Here is an 8,170-nt window from a genome sequence, read left to right as displayed (position 1 = left end):
GGAGCTTGTTTTGGTTTTTTTGTGTGCAGTTGGCCTGATCTGCTTCTTGCAGGTTATATAAGGACCCCAGTAGTGAAAGCTAACTGTGAAAACCAACTACATATGTACTATGAGAATAAATCATTTAATAAATGCCAAGAACCCTTTGGAATAAAATTACACTTAAATTCCAGGTGCACAGTGCAATTATTGGTGCATTCTTAGGAATTCTTATATTCTTACTAAGCAAGTGCTTCAAGACCTGAAGCCTGTGTGATACAGTCAATATGAGGAGAACTAACATACAGCAAGATGTTTTATACACACAGGCAGAGAATTTTTTCACACAGTTGGTGAGACCACATTGATCCAGCAATTTGAATATTATTATTATCCGTGGTCTCTCTCATTAAATACTTAAGAAAACATAGTAAAATTGTTAAGGATACACATTTAGAATGCTATAGCTCTAGCTGTATTCAAGTTGGCAAGTGATTAACACTGCTTAAAAATTCTAGGCAGATGATAATTTAGAGTCCCCATGAAAGCCTTGAGTTTATTTGATTGTTCTCTTAATTACTGGGCTCTATGCTATCAAATATTTGTGGAAGAGGAAGTTTTTCTTTGTGGGAGTGGATTATAACCTTGCTTGCACTTGGCAATTTTTGCCTTGAGTTATTAAGATTTGCATTTCTCACTTTTAGTTCTAAGGAAAGGTGTTTAGCCATTTTTAGAAAGCAGGTACCAAATAATCAATTGTCAAATACCCCAGAAAGTTCCCGCCCTAGACAAGTGCAAAAATCTCAGGTATTAGCAACCCACCTCCAGAGACAAATCTACAAAGGGTGGAAGGGGGGAGAGAGGATGTCTCACTTTTCTAGGCGAATATATTGTGATTGGTATGTGTTGCGTGCATTAAGGAACACTCTTTGCTTGTTCGCTGCCGTTTAGAAACCAGCTAGAAAAAAAGTCTGCGAGAGATCGCGCACAGGCGAGCCCCAAGCCTCCCTCCCTTGCTCCTTCGGTGCCCTGCCCTTCCAGGCGCGTGAAGAATAAACAGGCTGGTCATTGATCTCCGGGTGGTGGTGTTGCTCTCTGGGAAATGCTGGGGGTGCCGAGGGACGCGGCTCAGTCCGTGGAGGCGCGTCTGAAAAAAAAAAAAAAAAAATTGCCCAGGAGTGGAGAGAGAACATGCAAATTGGCATCCAGCTCAACAAGAGGAAAGGGGACGGCGAGAAAAAGAAACGTGTTGCTCGTATTGTGTCTTAGTCTTCTGCTCTACCATTCTCCTCCGGACCCGTGACCTCCCTCGAGACATCCCCCTGCCTTCCCTTTCTGGACACCAGATCCGGGGAGAGCGGTCAGGATTCCCCCGCTCCATCCTAGGTTTGAGATTTAATAGGATTTTTTTTTTTTTTTTTAACCCCCCTGGCAAACCGGCTGCTGTTTTAAGTCAATGAAAGTAAGATGGGTAGAGATAAGCGCCAGAGCAGCCCGGGAGCTGTCAGAACACACACAAATCAGCCCCCACAGCTCCTGCTCGGGGCATTACCTTCGGAGTTTCTTCCTATGGGTATGAGACTCCGGGGAGGCTTGTTCTCGCCTTCCTGCGCCGTCTCCACGGTCGCAGACTTAGCAGTCAAAGCCCAGCCGCCAAGCCTTGTTGAGACCCCTCTAAACATCAATCTCCGGTTCTTGGGCATTGGGATTTGGGGCTTTAGGCACACAAAACCAAACCACTTCAACCACCCCAGAGGCAGAGATGAGAGCGCCTCAAAACTTTTCTCCCCCTCACCCACCTCCCCACCCGTCAAGGAGTAGGTGGGTGCGGAGTGCCGTCGGCGGGGACCCGCGGGCGCAGAGCGGCTCTTCGGGGGAGCAGTGGTCGCTTTAAAAACCAAACCACTCGCCGCTCCAGCCTCGGCGCTGGGCGGACGGCGGCTCGCCTCCCAGAAGGTTCCGCGGACAGCCGCAGACCCCCACGCGCGCCCTCCGCGCCGGCTTTCCCGCGTGCAAACGGGAGTGGGGGGCGCCAAGGGGCCCAGGTGATGCTTCCAGGACAGCGGGTGAGGTTCCAGCGCAGGGAAGAAGTTGACAAAGGGGACTTGACTAAACACGAATGCATATTTATAGACGCGAGCTCCATCAAGATCTAGAGATAGTCTCCTTCTCCCTGCCTCCTTCCCCTCCTGCCATTTCATTTTATCGCTCCTTGAAGTGGAGGGCAGATTGTTTTCTTTAAAAAAAAAAAAAATAACATTCCTGCCCGGTGTGGGTCATCGCCGCGTTATTTACAATCTAGTTACTCGGCAGCAGACGGGGAAGCCAACTCCGGGCTCTTTCCCCTTCGGATGGACAGAGAGGGCGACCGGGCGGCCCGCGGCAGGAAGGAGGTCAGGGTGGGTTTGCGGGCGCCCTGGGGGCGACCTGGAGGGAGCCCGAGCCCCGCCCCGCCCCGCCCCGCGGCACCACCGCCCCCCCCGGGGCGGGCGCCGGGCCGAGCTGACCGGCGGCGGGTGCGCTGCCCTCGCCTCCCCCATTGTTCCGACTGTCTTTTTGCCTTTTGTTATTTGCACTCGCATTGTGTTGTTTGTCTCTGAAGCCGCCTCATGACCAGCCAAGGGATTTCACCTCGTCCTTGAGAGCTACACGGGGAGCGCGAGCGAGCGAGCCAGAGACTGGGGGAGAGGGACGCGCGCGCGCACACACAGACACACACACACAGACACACATACAGAGTGAAAAAGGCGAGCCACCAAACCCATCTCCAGTCTCCTCCCGGGGGGCCCCCCAGCCCGCCACTGTGCCACTTTGCATCCCGCGCCCGAGGAGACGCAGAGGAAAGCCGGTAAGGTGCGTGAATCGCAGCGTTTTAACTTTGTTGTGGGTCCCGACGTGGTTGCGGGCAGCCCTCCAAGGCGCAGCGCTCTCCCCGTGCCCGCCGCGCCGCACTCGCTCGCGGCTCCAGCTGGAGAGCCGGCGAAGGAGGGAGGGGGCCGCCGGCGGAGTTTCCTCAAGTACGGAGGGAGGGGGACAGGGTGGGGGCGCGGGGAGGCGGGAGGAGGTTCGGGGCTGACAGCCGCCCCGTCCCCCCACCCCTCCTCGGGGGACGGCCGTCCGCCGGGGACCCCGGAGTGCGGGCTTGGACCCAATTCAGCAAACGGCTAACTTTATATATTTCGCTCGGGGAGCCTGCGTGCCGCTGCCGGTATTGTTTTGCAAGTGGTGGCGGTGGAGATGGTGATGAGCGAGGCGGGCCGGAGGAGCGCTGGGAAAACGCTAAGGCTGGTCCGTGTCTCTCGGCCGGCGCCCCGCGGCAGCCCCTCAAACTTGGTCGGGGCGGGGTGGTTCCGATCCTTCCCCGGACGGACGCGCGACCCCGGCCCACCCCACTACCTGAGCGCTCCCCCGGTTGTCTTTTTGTTTCGCTTTCTGCCATCCCTCTCCGCATCAGTCTTTCTCCTCCCCAGCAACCCCCTCCCGGCCCCTCCCGCCCGGAATTTCGGAAAGGAGCCTCATCCTTGTGGACTCTAGGGATTTCAGACACCGGAAGCTTTAATGTTTAATTGCAACTAGTTTTGCACCCCCCCACCCCGCTCCGAGTATGAAGTGGAGACCGCTCACGTGCTGTGTCACTTGAAGCGCGGGTTGGGGAAACCTCGCTTGCACTTTGGGCTCCAGTCCTAAATCCAGGAAAAGAGGTTATACGAGTTGAGATCAAATTGCATTTGGAAATGTTTGCGTCTGTTAGCAGCAGTTGGTTGAGTATTGATCGGCTGGCATGGGATGCACACGAAGCACTGTTTACATATTTTAAAAGTAACTTCCCTTCCACGTTACAAAGCGAATCTATTCATATATAGGTGGACTCTGGTGAATATCTAAAGACGCTGGCCTCTGTGACCAAAGGCAGAGCGGTGGCGAATGTGAATTCATGTCGTTATCTTCCTTTCCCAACTGAAAGCGGGTCAAAATGAGAAATTCTGTGACTGTGCAAAACGATATTCTCAGTGCCAGCCAGCCCAGGCACTCTGGGTGGCAGTCAGCTGTACTTTTTGAGAAAAGTTTAGGGATTGGTTCTAACCCAGTTGAGATCCTCACTATATCCAGATATCCAAAGTAGTTTCTCAAGAAAAGCAGAAGCCGGTTTCCCCAAGAGACTGCCTTCAGGCCCAGCACAGTTCTTTCCTTCAGGGCAAGACCGAGGAAGAGCTGGGGGATTTTGGGTAATAAGTGTGGGAATCTGCAGAGAGACTAGACAAGAGTGATTTGTTTCCTTGCTGTTCATAAATAATGGCCCTTAGTATCTTTCACACACACACACACAAAACAAAACAAAACCACACAAACAAAACAGGCCAATCAAGAAGGTGTGTGGGAGATTTGTAGGCAATGGACATTTCAATCAGAAAAACCAGAGCAGACTTTTTGATCAGGATTACCAGGAGTAAGGCTCGATTGCCAGAAGTGATTAGGTTAAGGGCCAGATGGTTTTAAAGTATACGGAAATGTTTTTTAACTTGGACTTTTATAGCATTTACAAGGAGGACGGTCTCTTAGAGTCTTTACAGAACTGCTGAATTTTGATCTGTCTAATTTTGAAAGAATTCAGCTGTACGGTGAACTGCCATTAACTCTGATAGGAAAGGAATCTGGTTTCCAACGCTGATACATGGGAGAGAGTTTCTGGGGGTGCTTCTTCCTGATTTAAATATAGCTCTGAGGCTGAAGCTTAGATAAATCCAGCCACAATGATTTAAAATCATAAGTACTTACACTGAAAGTTCTCTTAGGCATTGTGTAAAGTTCTCCTGCAGATTATGTCATTAACTGTTTATTCCTCAGAAGTATACAAGATAAAAATCATAAGCATCACTTAAAACTGATGCAATACAGCATCAGTTAAATCCTTAAACTGGTAGGGATGGCTTTTGTTTGCCTAAAAGGTAGATCTTTCATCACATGAGTTGTTTAAAAACATTTAATTGTGGGGATGGGAAGGGATGTGCATAATTATTTAGTTATTTGTGTTAATTATATAGCAGCATACTCCCTTGAAATTCTTTTTTTCCCTTTCTTTCCAGTGGTCTTTCTAACAACCTTGTACATGCAGAAATAAGAGAGTTTTTGTTTGCTTGTGGGTTAAAAAAAATCTTTTTGTAGCCATTTTGAGCGGGCAGTATTGAATCAATCTGATATAGACTTGAAAGAGTACTCTTAATACAGGAAAAAAGAGCTTGAACTCTTCATACAGAAACCTTATACAGTTTTGTTGTTGAGATTGAACAGTTCTGGTTGAATGGCAGACAGGATTCAAAACTCAAACTTATTTGGTAAATAACCAGGCATTTGAGATCCAGTGGTTATTTCAAGTTAACTTAGTTCTATACATGTAAATGCACATCCTGTTTAGACTGACACATGGTTTTGTAAAAGAGAAAAATGAATATATGCTTATAAAGATGTTATCTGTGGAGTATATGGAGTAAACAGTAAATAAGAAGAGTGAAGTTTATACTGAGATATAGCTGCTGCTGCTTTTTTTTTTTTTTTGATCCTTTTTGGGCATAAGGCAGAAGCTGTAGGGAGAGTTTAAAATTTCGTTTTCCAGTTAAAAAACTTGAATGCTTGGAGAATTTTTTTCTTTTTAAAGCAAATGAAAAATATGATATAATGACTAAAAGAACAAACTGTCTTCTTGTAAAAGCTGTATCCCTTTATTGAGTGATAGGCAATCATTGTTCTGAAGGTATGTCTAGATTATATAGGCTCCCCTGATGGCTCAGACGGTAAAGAATCCACCCTCAATGCCGGAGACCTGTGTTCAGTCCCTGGGTGGGGAAGATCCCCTGGAGCAGGGCATGGCAACCCACTCCAGTATTCTTGCCTGGAGAATTCCATAGACAGAGGAACCTGGAGGGCTACAGTCCATGGGGTCGCAAAGAGTCGGATATGACTAAGCAAATAAGTGCAGCTAGATTATATAAAAAATATAATAATCAGGGCAGTATAAAACTTGTTTTTATTACTCTAAAATATACTGGATTTCAAATAACTTAGAGTTCTAACATTGAACACTATTTAGATTTCCAGCAGGTAGAATTGTTTGTTATGATTGATGGCCATAACCTGGATGATTCACCCAGTGTCTGATCACCTCTGGTAGCAGAGAATGCTGTAATTAAGAGTTTTGAGAGTAGCCTGGAAAACTTATTTGTCTAGGCCAGAAGTTGATGCGTTCCCTCACATGCTTATCACACTTCTTTAGCCTGAGAAATGGAGGTTTATTTGAAAGGCTAAGAAAGTGCTTGGCTGTTTCAAATAAGCTATATCCTGAGCTTAGATTTGTAGATAGTTAATAAAATAAAAGTCTAATTTTGTTCCAAACGTTGTTTTAAAACACCCATTTGTAAATTGTCTCCATTTGGTTTTCATATGTTAATGATTTGGGATCTGAAACTTCTTTCAGAAAGGCATTTTGGTTTATCTTAAAAAACACCACACAAAACTGTCTAAACAACTCTGTAAATAAACTGTTCCAAATGCCTCAATTTGATGAATGAATTAAAGAATTATAGTTCTTAATCCAATTATGATAAGTCTTGTTATTTCCATTTCCTATTTGAGGGTGCTTAGGGAGTGGGGATGGTAAATGATTCTCAAATGTGAGTGGGGTCTTTGTTGTTTATTTTCTGTATGTGATATAATCACTCATACCTAGGATTTAGAAGGATTTCAGAGGAAGACGCGTACTTGAACCACCTTCAGTTAAACTAACAGTGCATTTGCATGTACAGTTGCTTTTCATGGAAGAGTAAAATGAAGTTTCTAAGACTGTGAAGCCAGGATTTAACCTTTTGCTTAAAAATAGTGATTTTTATATTAAAACGAGGCGAATGGAACACTTAAGGCCCAGTAGCAGGGCAGATACTCAGCTACCTTAGGCACTTTCAGCTGGGCCATACTGCGACGTGTCTATGGTATTTTTAAATAAACTTTGCTCTATTCAGTGTCCTTGTTTTAAAAAAGGGGAATATGCTTTTTGGGTGGTTTTCTCCCAACCCTTATGCCTCTAGCTGCCTTCATGAGTGCCCTGGAATGCCGTCCTGATCAGGGGCCTGGATTTAGGATAGGCCCTTGATGACAGCCCAGTTTGCTGTAATGGAGTCTTTTGAATTTTTGCCCCATTTGCCCAGTTTAACCTCTGGCTCATCAACTAATGGATTCAAAGTGATAATAGCTTATTATGGTTTAATTATCTAACTAAATGTTGTTATTATTAATATTGCAGTTTATTGGTACCATCTAATGCCTTAGAGAAAAACACGGAGTATCAAGTGAAGCTACCAGGGAGAAATACTTAGAAACATAGGCATTCTTTTTGTTGTTGTAGCACTCAAATCATACCTTACAGGGAAGTAATTACTCTGCTTTTGAGTAAGAGTGACATTCAGTGGGGGAAGCATATTCATAAAATCAGGGGGAAAATGAATGCATTTAAAGAATCAATGCAATAGCCAGCCTTTAAAAATTGAGTCTTAAAATTTCCGAGAAAAAACTGCATCTCCAGGAAGTGGCACCGGTGGTGATGGTGTTGGTATTGCATGCTGCAGGTAGAGATCCTTTCATTCATTAAAAAAAAATTGATTAATTAATTTTTGGCTCTTCTGGGTCTTTGTTGCTGCGCGGGCTGTTCTCCAGTTGCGGTGAGCCGGGGCTGTTCTCCAGTTGCAGTGCGCAGGCTTCTCATTGCAAGGCTTCTCTTGTTGCATAGCATGGACTCTACGGCGCACACAGACTTTGGTAGTTGTGGCCCGTGGGCTCAGTAGTTGTGGCTCCTGAGCTCTAGAGCACAGGCTCAGTAGTTGTGGTCCACAGGCTTAGTTGTGCATGTGGGATCTTTCCAGGTCAGGGATCGAACCTGTGTTCCCTGCATTAGCAGGAGGATTCCTTACCACTGAGCCACTGGGAAAGCCCCCATTTATCAGCTCTTCATTGCTGAAAGTTTATTAGAAGTTTAAAAAATGAGCCACCTGATTATATCTTTGATGCTGTATTCAGTTACCTCATGATTATATGCTACCCCTTGTCCAAAGGGGATAAGTAGAACAGCAAAGGGATACACTATTGGTGTTCCCTGGAAGCTCAGTGCCTTGTCCCTGCAGCACCAGTTCAAGTTTGGGAGCTAGGG

General features: G+C 46.3%; 1 protein-coding gene across 6 annotated transcripts in view; it reads left to right on the top strand.

The window, feature by feature from the left end:
* The first annotated feature begins 2,438 nt into the window (after positions 1-2,438).
* The window catches only part of SOX5 (SRY-box transcription factor 5), a 1,177,820-nt gene continuing 1,172,088 nt past the window's right edge, over positions 2,439-8,170 (top strand). For 4 of the 6 annotated variants that reach the window (XM_070371200.1, XM_070371197.1, XM_070371193.1 and 1 more), the window contains exon 1: positions 2,439-2,832. The gene's annotated coding sequence lies outside the window, so the exon portion shown is untranslated. The remainder of the gene's footprint in view (positions 2,833-8,170) is intronic. The other 2 variants (XM_070371195.1, XM_070371198.1) reach the window with 1 other exon arrangement.

Source organism: Bos mutus, chromosome 5 (genome assembly GCF_027580195.1).
Source record: "Bos mutus isolate GX-2022 chromosome 5, NWIPB_WYAK_1.1, whole genome shotgun sequence".
In the NCBI taxonomy this organism is placed as follows: Eukaryota; Metazoa; Chordata; class Mammalia; order Artiodactyla; family Bovidae; genus Bos; species Bos mutus.
This window is presented reverse-complemented; position numbering and strand designations above follow the sequence as displayed.